General features: G+C 42.0%; 1 pseudogene; it reads right to left on the bottom strand.

Moving 5' to 3' along the window:
* Positions 1-835: 835 nt before the first annotated feature.
* LOC103581497 lies at positions 836-3107 on the bottom strand (annotated as a pseudogene).
* Between the last annotated feature and the right edge of the window lie 9551 nt (positions 3108-12658).

Below are 12658 nucleotides of genomic sequence, written 5' to 3'. Positions count from 1 at the left end.
TCACCAGATGTAATCCCTTGATCTTGGACTTCACAGACTCCGGAACCCTGAACCAAAAACTCCTATTGTTTATAAATTATCCAGTCCGTGGAATTCTGTTATAGCAACAGCAAAACAGACCAAGACAGATGGACACTTGAGTTACTGCCAGTCTTTGGCTATTACAAACAATACTTCAACAAATAACCTTGTAAATATGTCATTTTGTATAAATACAAATATATTTGGGGGATGATGTAGTAGACTGATGTCCCCTCCAAACTCACTGAAGCTTGAATTGTGTCCCCAAGTTTTATGTATTAGAAACTTGGTCCCTATTGTGGTTGTTAAGAGGGTGGGAAATTCTATTATGGTAACTGAAAGGTGGGGCCTTGAAGAGGTGATTGGATTGTAGGATCTTGCTGTAGTGAATGGATTAATAATGGTGGTCGGGTGTGGTTCTAGGGGCTTTACAAAGAGAGTGAATGAGGAGATTACTCTAGGCTCTCTCTGCTCCACCGTTTTTGCAATATGATACTCTGCCATCACCAACTGTGTCCCCTGGACTTTGAACGTTCCAGCGTAAGAAACCGTAAGCAATAAATTTCATTTTCTTTGTAATAACCCAGATCCATGTACTTTGTTATAAGCAACAGAAATGGACTAATACAGATGAATTCCAGAAGTGAGATTGCTGGGTCAAAGAATAAGTGCAATGAAATGTCCTCCAAATGCTCTCCAGGGGGGTGTGCATTTTGCACTCCTAACAGCAGTTTACTTCTATAACCTCATCAACAAAGTGTGTAGTCACACTTTTTTTTTTTTTTAGCAATCTGAGAAGTGCAGGATATTTCAGTTAGTTTATATAGCCCTCGGGTTTGTCCTCCTTCTGGAACTCTTTCTTCTTGATCATGGCTTCCAACATCTTGTCTTCCTCTTCCTCCCTCTGCCGGTCCTTGTTCAGGCAGTTGATGGTGATGTTGTGCTGCTCAATGAAGGTCACAAGCTCCTGCATCAGTTCCTTCTACTGGCCCCAGTTCTTGACTATCCGGTCCTTTTCTGGCTTGTTGAGAAGGCACAGGAGCGTGTATTCAATGTCAGCCTGGCACTGTTCCAGGTTCTGCTGCTTGAAGATGTAGATGAGCTCAGACTCTTGCCACATCAATAGGTGCTTCTTGTGGATGAGCTTGAACCAGTCCACCAGCATGTTGTCCTCAGGCCCTCATTCATTACACCATGCAGCTTCTCCTCCAGCAGGACCCCACAGTGTTCCAGGGTATCCAGCTGGCATTCAGTAGTGTCCATCTCTTCATGGATGTCCTCCTCAGGGATGTACTAGTCAGCCTGGACCTTGCATCTGATGAATGGAAAGCCATGTCCTGGGGCTTCACTGGCTTGGATCCCTTTCTGGCCTTCTTTGTGGTTGGGGATGCTTCAGGTGATGGCTTCTGGTTAAAAGGATTCTCCTTGCAGGAAGACTTTACCTGCAGCTATGGGCCTGAGGTTCCAGGGGAAGGTGCAGAGTTCCTGTCTCCCACCAGCACGAGGGGTTGGTGTGGCACCACTGCAGGGCTTGGCTGCCTGGGGACCTGGGCTGTACCTAGTCCTGGTGGTAAGGCCAGGGCTGGCTTGAGGTGCCTGTTCCACACCAGACTGCACCAGTTCCCCAGAGGAAGACAAGGAGGAGTAGGCAGAGAGGCTGGCAGAGTTGCCCAGGGTGGCTGGGATGTCAGAAGCATGGACAGCAGGCTCTAAGAAGCTCTTGGGCACCACTGCCACCTCCAGAAGCTCCCCACCAGCAGTCTGGCTGGAGCTCTTGGATGACAGGCTCTCCACCCTGAGGGCTGGTGGTGGCGTGGCAGAGGGTGGCTTTTCACGCCGGAGGTGGGAGGCATGGAAAGTGAGCAGGTTGGGCTGGGTGCTTGGGGTGGGGGCCAGGGCACTTCTTTGTCTTGGGGCTGCTGGTGGGAGTAATGCCATACCTGGGGTGCAAGGACTTGGGTGTGGACTCTGGACAGGTCAGGGCAGGGCTGGGGGCAGGGTATGGAGCTGGGGACTCCTTCTCTTTAAAAGTATTGTAGGGCTTGGGCATCCGGCTAGCCTCTGGGCTCTGCTGGACAACCTCCTCCACACCTCCATTCTCTGCTTTCCTGCTGTTCTGGCTTGGAGGCCCAGGGCTGCTGCTTGGGGGGATTGGAGTCAGATTCTTCTTTGGCTCTGCTTGCACAAGCATGGTCCATGGGGATCTTTCCTGAGGTCTGGCATCCCAGTCTAACAGCTCGGGTGTTCCTCTTGGCTTGGGGACAGGGAGTTCGTGCAGTCTTCCATTCACTAGGCTGATACTGCCACCCTGTTCCACCAGGTTCTCCTGCTGCGGGCTAAACCAGGGCCCAGGCATGGGGGGTGGCAGTGCTGTGCTCTCAGAGGCCTTCCTGTGGGTGGGCATGGGACAGCTGGCCAGGGAGCTGGCCAGCTCTTGTGGTTTGCTGGGAACTCAGGGCTTGGTGGGAATCCAGGCTGGCCTTGGGTCCATCTGCCTCAGCCACAGGGTCTGCCTCCCTGGACATCCTTGGCTGCTTCTGTGAGTTGCTGCTGATACTACTGCTTTGGCTGGGGTGTGGGCCCTGATCTGGTACCCGACTGCCCCCCAGGGCCCATCCTGGCGCAGTGTTCCGCACACACAAAGGTCTCCTCCTTGGGCCCACTCCTGTAAGCCCCAGGGAACAGGTTACGGAAGCAGTGCCAATGATACAGCCTGCCCCCGGCCAGGAACCACTGTACGAGGTGCACATGATACTGGCAAGCAGGTGGGTGCCCTGCTCCCAGAAGCTGCCCAAGGAGAACTCTCACCCAAGACCCATCTCCTGGTTCCGCTGTAGTAGGTGCTACTTATGGCAGGGACAAGGGTGCCAGGTCCTTTCTAGGTGGTAAGATACTGGCTTGGCCAGGACTGGCAAAGTGGTTGTAATTCTAGGACACATAGGTCATGATGCTGAGGCAGTCGGGGACACTTATAGAGACCATGTTATTGGGGTCCAGGAGAGCAGGGATTCCCAGCTCCTTCTCGGCCACTTCAAAGGCCAAATGGTTATTCTGCAAGACATTGTCCTTGGAAAGCAAATCAAAATCTCACGGCCCAGTTCCCTCATTGTGAGTTGGCCGCGGGCACAGGCGTCCAGCCGCCTCTGTTCCATTGGGGGAGTCAGGAGAGGGCGGCCTCTGCAATTATCTTATGATAACATCTATATATTAGTCCATTTTATGTTGCTATAACAGAATACTTGGAACTGGGTAATTTATAAAGAAAAGTGAAATTTATTGCTTACAGTTTCTGAGGCTGAGAAGTCCAAAGTCCATCTGGTGGTGGTGACAGTGACCCAGGGGTCCCACATTGCAAGATAGTAGGAGCAGAGAGAGCAGAGAGAGCACAACAGACTCCTCTTCTTTTAAAGCCCTCAGAACCACACCCCCGATCACCATTTTTAATCCATTCACTACTGCATGGTCCTACAATCCAATCACCTCTTCAAGGCTCCACCTTTCAATTACCCACCCTCTTAACAGTCACAGTGGGGGTCAAGTTCTAATACATAAAACTTGGGGGACACAATTCAAGCCTCAGAGAGCTTTGGGGGGATGCAATTCAATCCACTACAACATCCTTTTCATATGGTTAAAGGCCATTTGAATTTTATTTTCTGTTGCCATAGTGGAAGATTAAGTTAGCTGTCTGAACACTGGGTGGAGTTTTCAGAGGAAGGTCAGTAGGAAGGTCAGCTAAAGGCAGGGTTTAACACAGCGAAGGAAGGAATCTGCACTTTTAATTATGGCATCCAAAAATACAAAACTCGAGAAGTCTAGTCTAAGCCAATGCATTAGAAAGAGTAGAATTAGGGCCGGCCCGGTGGCACACTGGAGAGTGCGCCATTTGGGAGCGCGGCAGCCCTCCTGTCGAGGGTTCGGATCCCATGTGGAGACCGGTTCCCACTCACTGGCTGAGCGCGGTGCGGGCACAACACTGAGGGTTGCGTTCCCGTTGCCGGTCCCTGGTACGGGCGTGACACCAAGGGTTGCTATCCCGTTACCGGTCAGTAAAAAAGACAAAAAGGAGAAAAAAAAAAAAAAAAAAAAAAAAGAGTAGAATTAAATGGCATGGAACTGGAGTAAGCCACAGGTCCGAAAGGCCAGAAGTGTGTTGGAGCCAGAGTGAAGAGCCAAGAGTCCACAATTTGTCAGGAGAGTCAAGGTTGGAATAAAAATATATTGGGAGCAAAAGCTAGTGGTGTGTGAGATGAGTAATACAGCAGCTGCTGACTTGCAAGGAGCAAAAGTAGGTGGACACCTGTGCTGAACTACTTACTTCCTCCTCACAGAATTTTGTTCTTACTGCTATTAAAGCATTTAACTTGTATTGCAATTGTTTGTTTTTCCTTCACTTAACTATTAGGGTAGGGTCCATAAAGACTTTTGATTTCTGTCTCCAGCTTCTAGCACAATGCCTGTCATTAAGTTAACCTTTACTAGAGGAAGGAAGAAGGAGGGAAAGATTTGTGTTTGCTTCCGATCATATTCTGTGTATTTTCATATCTCTGTGTCTCGTGCTGATCTTGAAGTTCTGCTCTAAGATGTTCTATTTCTTGCTCCTTTATTAATATCTATTTGCATTTTATTTTATTTTATTATTATTATTTTTTTTAGATGACCGGTAAGGGGATCTTAACCCGACTTGGTGTTGTCAGCACTACGCTCTCTGAAGTGAGCCAACCGGCCATCCCTATGTAGGGATCCGAACCCGGGGCCTTGGTACTATCAGCGCCACACTCTCCCAAGTGAGCCACGGGCTGACCCTTCTATTTGCATTTTAAATGATTCATTTTTAAATGACTCTCTGCAGCATACTCCATCTCCATCTCCAAATATGTTCATTAACTGATCATTAAAGTGTTTATAGTCTTCTAGTCTGAATTAATAAATACACTTGGTTGATTATCAGTGCAGTATATTTGTATGTCTTATTTGTACATCTTCGTGACCAGAAACTCAGGGTATGATTTAAGTCCTGCTCTTGTAAAAAACAAACAAAAAACAAAGAAACCATGTGTGATATCCCTCTTAAACATGTTTTGTGAATATTTGATGTTTCACATGAGACTGGCTCTCCTGCCAAGTGAAATACTCAAATTGAGTTGTCAAGGTTCTCTCTCCTTGAAAAGTTCTAGAGAAACACTAATGAAATTTTATTTTATTTTATTTTTTTGGCAGCTGGCTGGTACAGGGATCTGAACCCTTGACCGTGGTGTTATAGCACTGTGCTCTGAGCACACTAATGAAATTTTAGTCTCCAACTTTACTTTTTCTGGATTGCGACTCAATCTCTTTTTGATGGTATTTTTTAAATTACATTACCAGCCTTTGTTCATTTCAGTAGGCTTTTACAAGTATAATTCTCTATTTTATAATTTATTTTTATTATAATTTAAATTGGATGCTTCTTGATGACTTAGCAAGAAATACATGACTCTCCACTCTAAAAGCTTATTGACATTAAATTATAAAACGTAATATTTCAAGAATATTTTCTTGCAGACACCAGTCCCATAAATGTTTCAACTCAATTTAACAGGCATCTTGTGAAAAAGCAGTATAGTAAGTCAGAATTTTGCTCAAAGCTTGATTATCATGAATTGAAGCATTCATTATCTTCTGTGATCCTAGTACCACACTTGATAATAGGGTAACTCAAAGTTGATTGATACATATTTCCTACTTCCCAGGAAGTCAAAGATCAGTGAAAGAGGTAAGGTATGAAGATTCATATTATTTTATTGTGCTTTTTTGATGTTCTTAATCAGTTTCGAGATACATCTTGATAATGTTTATTCATTTCTCATTCTTCTTTATGGTGATATTTTATAATGTCATATGTTTAAAGTTTTTTTGAAATTAATTGATCTTTTCTTGAGAATCTCCGCTGTCTTCACTTCTGGTTTCCTGGAGATATTTATCAGTAGTCTCCAAAAACAGGTATTAGAAAAGAAAATATTTACAAATATATTTAATCACACTGAGTATTTTCTACTTCCAATTTAAATAAATCATGGATATCAAATTTCTTTCTTCCTTTTAAAAGAAGTATTTTATATGGGAATATGGACACCAAAATGTTAGCCTCTGTATATTACAAGTAATTTAAAATTTTTGCTTTATAGTTTTTAATATTTTTCAGGAGATAATATCAACACTTTATAATGAGAAAAATATGTTTTAGAGACAACTATTGGCTTGCACAAAATTTTTTTTTGCTTTTGTGAAAATACAGAGGAAAAATCTAATGTTATAGATTTATAAATTACAATGAAAACATGTTATATGTAAACAAAGAGATCCTTTTACAGAAGTTCCTTAGAAATAAAAGGAAAATCAAGACCAAAGCAAAAGCCATGTCATATCTTAAAAGCACTTTTCTCCAAGGATACAAATCTATTAATTTAAACAGTGGGACTATTGTCCATAACAGTACCAAATATTCTGAACGGATTGAAGCCTCCAGCTGTAAACGGATGGACTTTTTGTGGTCTAACAGCAGTTGAGGGTTTCTACCCTTACAAAACCATTTCTCATGTTGCATGAGATTGTGAAAAATGTATAGAACAGATTATGTTTCACTTTCTTTATATGCTCAGCTCATTGAAAGTAGGTTAATACTGTGGGAATCCTGATTCCATTCATAACTCTGAATACGTGCTTATAGTATTTGGACATCTAGAGTTTAAGTGATCACTCTTGTCACCATCTGTACATGGATAATTTTTACCCTAAGAGCTATTAGTTCCAATGTATTGTTTTGACATTATAGATTATAGTGCATTGAAACAAGTGAATACCACAGCAGTTGGCACTCTAAAACAAAATTCAGACCAATAATTTTCATATTATTGTGAAATACAATATACTCATTACCCACACTGAGTTTGCTATGGAGTCCAAATGCAAGCTGGGGAAAATAAGAATGAAATCTATGTAGAAATTATCATCACTCGATTGACAAAAAATAAAATAAAATAAAATCCTCAGTGAAATCAATTGAGACTACAGAGTGCAACTTAGGAAAGTTACATAGACCTAGAGTTCCCAACATTTGTCAACTATGACAAGTATTTATGACTAATATTTATGGCTTTCCTTTCCATTTCTTTTCCACTGTTTCTTTTCAATGTTTAAAATTTTTTCAAGGGCTAAAGATTCAAAAATAAAACTAAATAATTTAAAAACGAACTCTTCCTAGGAGAGTAAGTGCAACCTAAAAAATATGAAAATACAAGAAATCCTTGTAGATCACAACTTTTTAGAAATGTTAATAGTAGCTAAGACATAATAGGTATCAAACTATCAAATTCCAGCTACAAAGGATTATTTGAAAGCTCATTCTAAAATTATTAAATGGCCTGTCCATAAGCATAACACTTCCCACTAACTCAAAAAAAAGCAGATGGAAAGCACATGGATTTTACAAAAGGATTGTTTTTAAACATAATTGATGTTATTTATTTACAAGTTTTTAAGTATTTCTAAGTATCACTATAAAGTTTTGTTTTCAATAGTTTAATCAAAAGCTGTTTAAAGTTGGAGAAAGAAAAAATCTTGATGATCTGCTATATTGATTAATTTCTAACCTTAGTTGTATACTGACCTGATTCTAGTATTATCTAAAACTATTAGGTCAATATTACTGAAATTATCTAATTATGAATGGCTCTAATAACCCTTGAATATGACTGCAGTTTATCAAGGAGTTTTGACTTTCCTTACAAAAAACAAAAAAGAACCCCCCCCCAAAAAAACAGTGGACATGTTCAATTGTCAAGGAACCCAAAAGCAAGGGAAAAGTAACTTATGTTTCTTTCTTTTTTTTTACTGAAACATAATTTATTGTACTGATGTGTGGGGGTACAGAGTTGAATATCAATACCTGTGTGCAATATGTGATGCTGAAATCAGGATAATTAGTATATTCAACATTACACAATGTAATCATTTTTTTTTTTCCTTTTTGTCTTTTTTCGTGACCGGCAACGGATCGCAACCCTCAGTGTCGCGCCCGTACCGGACCGGGACCGGCAACGGGATCGCAACCCTCGGTGTTGCTCCCGCACCTCGCTCAGCCAGTGAGCGGCCGGTCTGTATGTGGGATCCGAGCCCTCGGCGGGAGTGCTGCCACGCTTCTCAAGCGGCGCACTGTAGCAGTGCGCCACCGGGCCGGCCCCAATGTAATCATTTTTTGTGGCCCTTTACCAATTTCTTACTAAACAGTCTTCCCTCTCCCCTTTTTAATTTACCGGGAGTGCTGCCACGCTTCCCAAGCGGCGCACTGTAGCAGTGCGCCACCGGGCCGGCCCCAATGTAATCATTTCTTGTGGCCCTTTACCAATTTCTTACTAAACAGTCTTCCCTCTCCCCTTTTTAATTTACATTTCTTTTTTTTTTTTTCCTTTTTTGTCTTTTTTCGTGTCCGGCAACGGATCGCAACCCTCAGTGTCGCGCCCGTACCGGACCGGGACCGGCAACGGGATCGCAACCCTCGGCGCTGCGCCTGCACCTCGCTCAGCCAGTGAGCGGGAACTGGTCTGTATGTGGGATCCGAACCCTCGGCGGGAGCGCCGCTGCGCTCCCAAGCGGCGCACTGTAGCAGTGCACCACCGGGCCAGCCCATTAATTTACATTTCTTGAATGCCATTATATATCAGACATTATGCTAGGCATTTTACATGAGTTTCTTACTTAATGTTCCCAACAATCCATGAGTAGTGTATGACTATCCTATTTTGCAGATAAAGAAAATGAGACTTGAAGGGGGAAAAATGACATGTAGATGATGCTTAGCTCTTCCTTGTGATGAAAACCCAAATCCATGAGAATAAATTAGAGGCAGCTCTTATAAGACAGTGAGGTTGAGCAAAAACATGTCAGATGAGTTCAGCATGAACAAATGCAAGGTAGCACTTACTTAAAATATATCTAGAGGATAATGGTAAGTCAATATTAACTATTTCTTTAAGATAGAAATCCTCAAACCGTTACAGTCAACATATCAGTAAAAGGTTGAGTATCACCAAAAATTAAATGGAATACTAAATTGAAATACTGTCCTACCCTTGAACAAACTATGATACATCCACATCTAAAATATTCTGCCCCATTCTGCTTGCTTCATCTCTAGAAATAAATAATGGAACCGAGAAAGGCCCAGATGAAATTGACTGAGTTGTTTAAGGGAAAGTGGCACTTGAAGTTTTTTAGGCTAAAAATGTAGACTCTTCCATCTTCAGATCACCTATTTTGTGAAATGCTAGTCTAGACCTTGGAGAATGCTGGCAAGAAAAGATGAACATGCCTACTCAGACTCTTATCTAATCATTCATATAACAAACATTGAATACTGTAGATACTAGAAATCAAAGATGACAAAGGTATCTTTCAGACATCTCCTGTCTAGACATTCCTGTCGTTTTATTCTAAGTAAATATACATATGAGATATAGGGGGCTGGCCGGTTAGTGCAGTTGGTTAGAGTGCAGCCTTGTAACACCAAGGTCAAGGGTTCAGATCCCCATACCCACCAGCCACCACCAAGAAACAAACAAAAAATAACCTGGGATATAACCACAACCTGTGCCAGGCTCTATCTGTCCCCTTGGGCTTGGAGAAGCAGTTCCTCACGGATGCATTGGTTTCTTCAACCCCCATCCTGCACCAACCCTTGTTCTAGGTCATCCTACTGTGCCTTAGAGGAAGGCTGGTTACGAAAATCTTATCATCCCTATTCCTCACCCCAGCTGGCCTGGGCTTTACTAGCAAAATATCTGATCTGTCAAGAACCCTGGGACCAAAGTCCCTACATCAACTTTAAAACCTCCCAAAAATGAAAGTGGCAAAACATATCACTGTCCCTAGACCTCACTTTTTATGTAGAGTAAAATATTTTAATCAGGCTTTATTGAAGACAAGATAGCACATATAGCACAATTTCCAGATTATTTATTTGATAAAATATGGTCAATTTAATGAATATTAACTCAATTAATGTTAATAAGCTCCTAACAGGAAATATATAAATCTTTGATAAAAGACATCAATCTAGTAACTACCATGGGAATGGAGATCAGAGCCCGCCTAATAGCAGTGGATGATCAGATATATGATTTACAAATATTTTCTCCCATTCTGTGGATTGTATTTTCACTTTCTTCATATTGCCCTTTGAAGTAAAAATTTTTCATTTTGATACAGTCCAATTTATTTTTTCTTTGGTTGCTTGTCTTTTGGTGTCATATCTACGAAATCATTGTCTAGTCCAAGGTCACAGCTATATTTTCTCCTAAAAGTTTTATAGTTTTAGTTCTTACATTTAAGACTTTGATTAATTTTGAGCTATCTTTTGAATATGATATACAAGTAACCATTCAACATAGACGACAACCTATACAGCACCAACACTTGACCCAATCCCACAGCAATCTAGTGAGGTCCTCTGAAGGCTCAAAGTAAAGAAGGAGGTTCTCTGTGTAAACCAATAGCTGTGTGTACTGATAAGAGTCAGCACACAGCACTGCAGTACTTGGCCGGTTGCCACAGTCCATTCGATATCCTTTTTTTTTTTTTTAAAAAAAAGATGACTGGTAAGGGGATCTTAACCCTTGACTTGGTGTTGTCAGCACTACGCTCTCCCAAGTGAGCTAACTGGCCAGCCCTATATAGGGATCCGAACCCGTGGCCTTGGTGTTATCAGTACCGCACTCTCCCCAGTGAGCCACGAGCCGGCCCTTTGATATCCTGAACACAGACTGCAGATATGTGTGGTGGTCCCAAAGGCATCATAACACCTTCCTGTACATGAGGACCTACATCACCTGCCTGGTCTTTTAGGCTCGGGAGATGACAGTGCCCACTCCCCAATATTTGCACAAGCAGGTGGATGACAAGCCTGTCTCTAGGGCTCTAGATACATAAATCACTGCAGGTAAAATGAGAAGAAATGGAGAAACCTTTAAAAGAGATTAGATTAGATTTCAGGTTACACAGATCAGTACTATTAGAGGTAACCTTTAGAACATTTTCAAAGCAGAAGAGCTGGAGAAGAGAAGCATTTTAACACCTAAATTGATGTGAGCTCAGGAAGAAGTATTCTTTATAAAGTGTCCTGCCATACCTCAGCAGAGGAAACTACTGATTCTATGGTTAGGTGGTTGTGTATAAGAGAACTTTAGGCTGAAATAAAGGGTGAAATTTAAAACCAACTGAATAGCTTAAAGATCTAGGGCACAGGTGTGAATCAGTGGAAGGAATAAAAGCTAAAGAAATAGAGTGTAAAGTTTAATGAATTCAATTAGTTTAAGCTAGTTGAAGTTAAGGTGTTCTGCAACTGTACTCTGCCTACTTTTATAATATTTGTACCCTCAGATTTCCTTTCAGGAAAGCAGAGTAGTTTTACTGCTTAATTAACTAACCAAACACACTGTGCTGAGAACTGGTAACTGAAAGAGTTTAAGCCTTAAGTAAAATACAGGAAATTTTCCATTATTACTTTAGTGAAAAACAGAAACTTATTAGCAACAACATTCATCTATTTTTTTGACAAATATTTATCAATCTTCTATGTGACAGGGCATTATTCTAGTCGCTAGGGATCTCACAACAAACAAAATGAAGTCTTGACTCTCATGGAGCTTATATTCTAGTGACAAAGACAGATAATAAAAAATGGGGCAGCCAGTTGGCTCAGTTGGCTAGCTCGCAGTGTTATAACCCCAAGCTCAAGGGTTCAGATCCCGGTGCCAGCCAGCCAGCCAGCCACCAAAAAAAAAAAAAAGCAAACCCAGACAGATGATAAAATATATATATTTTAAGTGGTGGTAAGTGCTATGAAGCTAAAAAAGGACAGAGTGACTGAGAGGTTCTGTTAAATATAGGGCACTCAGAGAAGTGACAGTTGCTCTGGTTCAATTTATATTATTCAATAAAATTATTAGTCATCAAGTGCTTCTTTGATGCCTACCAGAATAATAGCAATATTTGAGTTCTTCTAGTGCCAGGCATTATTTAACTTATCTTTACAACAAATCTGAGGTAGGCATTACTATAATTATTGTTATTTCTGATTTACAGTAGATGAAACTGAGTCTTAGAGAGGCTGACTCCTTCATTTATTTATTGCTATGTAACAAAAATCTCAAAATTTACTGGCTTAAAACAACAACAATCACATATTTGCTCATAATTCTGCAATTTGATCGGGGCTTGGTGGGGACAGCTCACAGGCTCTGCCTGGCATCAGCTGGAGTGGCTTGACTGGGGCAGGAGGATCCACTTCCAAGGTGGACTCACTAACGTGGTTGACAAATTGGTGCTGGCTGTTAACTGGAAGCTCAGTTGACAAGCTCTCCTGGAGAGGAGCCACAATTATGTTCCACATGGCCTTTCCAAACAGCGAGGACAGGCTTCTCACAGCATGGCAGTCTCAGAGTGCTTAGACTTTTTAAATGGCCACTGGCTTCCCCCCAAGACAAAGTTGGGAAACACCACGCCTTTTAAATACCTGGGCTGGGCCGGCCCGGGGGCGCACTGCTACAGTGGGCCGCTTGGGAGTGCGGCGGCGCTCCCACCAAGGGTTCAGATCCCACAT

Source organism: Galeopterus variegatus, unplaced genomic scaffold (assembly GCF_000696425.1).
Source record: "Galeopterus variegatus unplaced genomic scaffold, G_variegatus-3.0.2 Scaffold13192, whole genome shotgun sequence".
Lineage (NCBI taxonomy): Eukaryota > Metazoa > Chordata > Mammalia > Dermoptera > Cynocephalidae > Galeopterus > Galeopterus variegatus.
The sequence above is the reverse complement of the archived record's forward strand: the minus strand, read 5'-3'. Positions and strand labels throughout refer to the sequence as shown.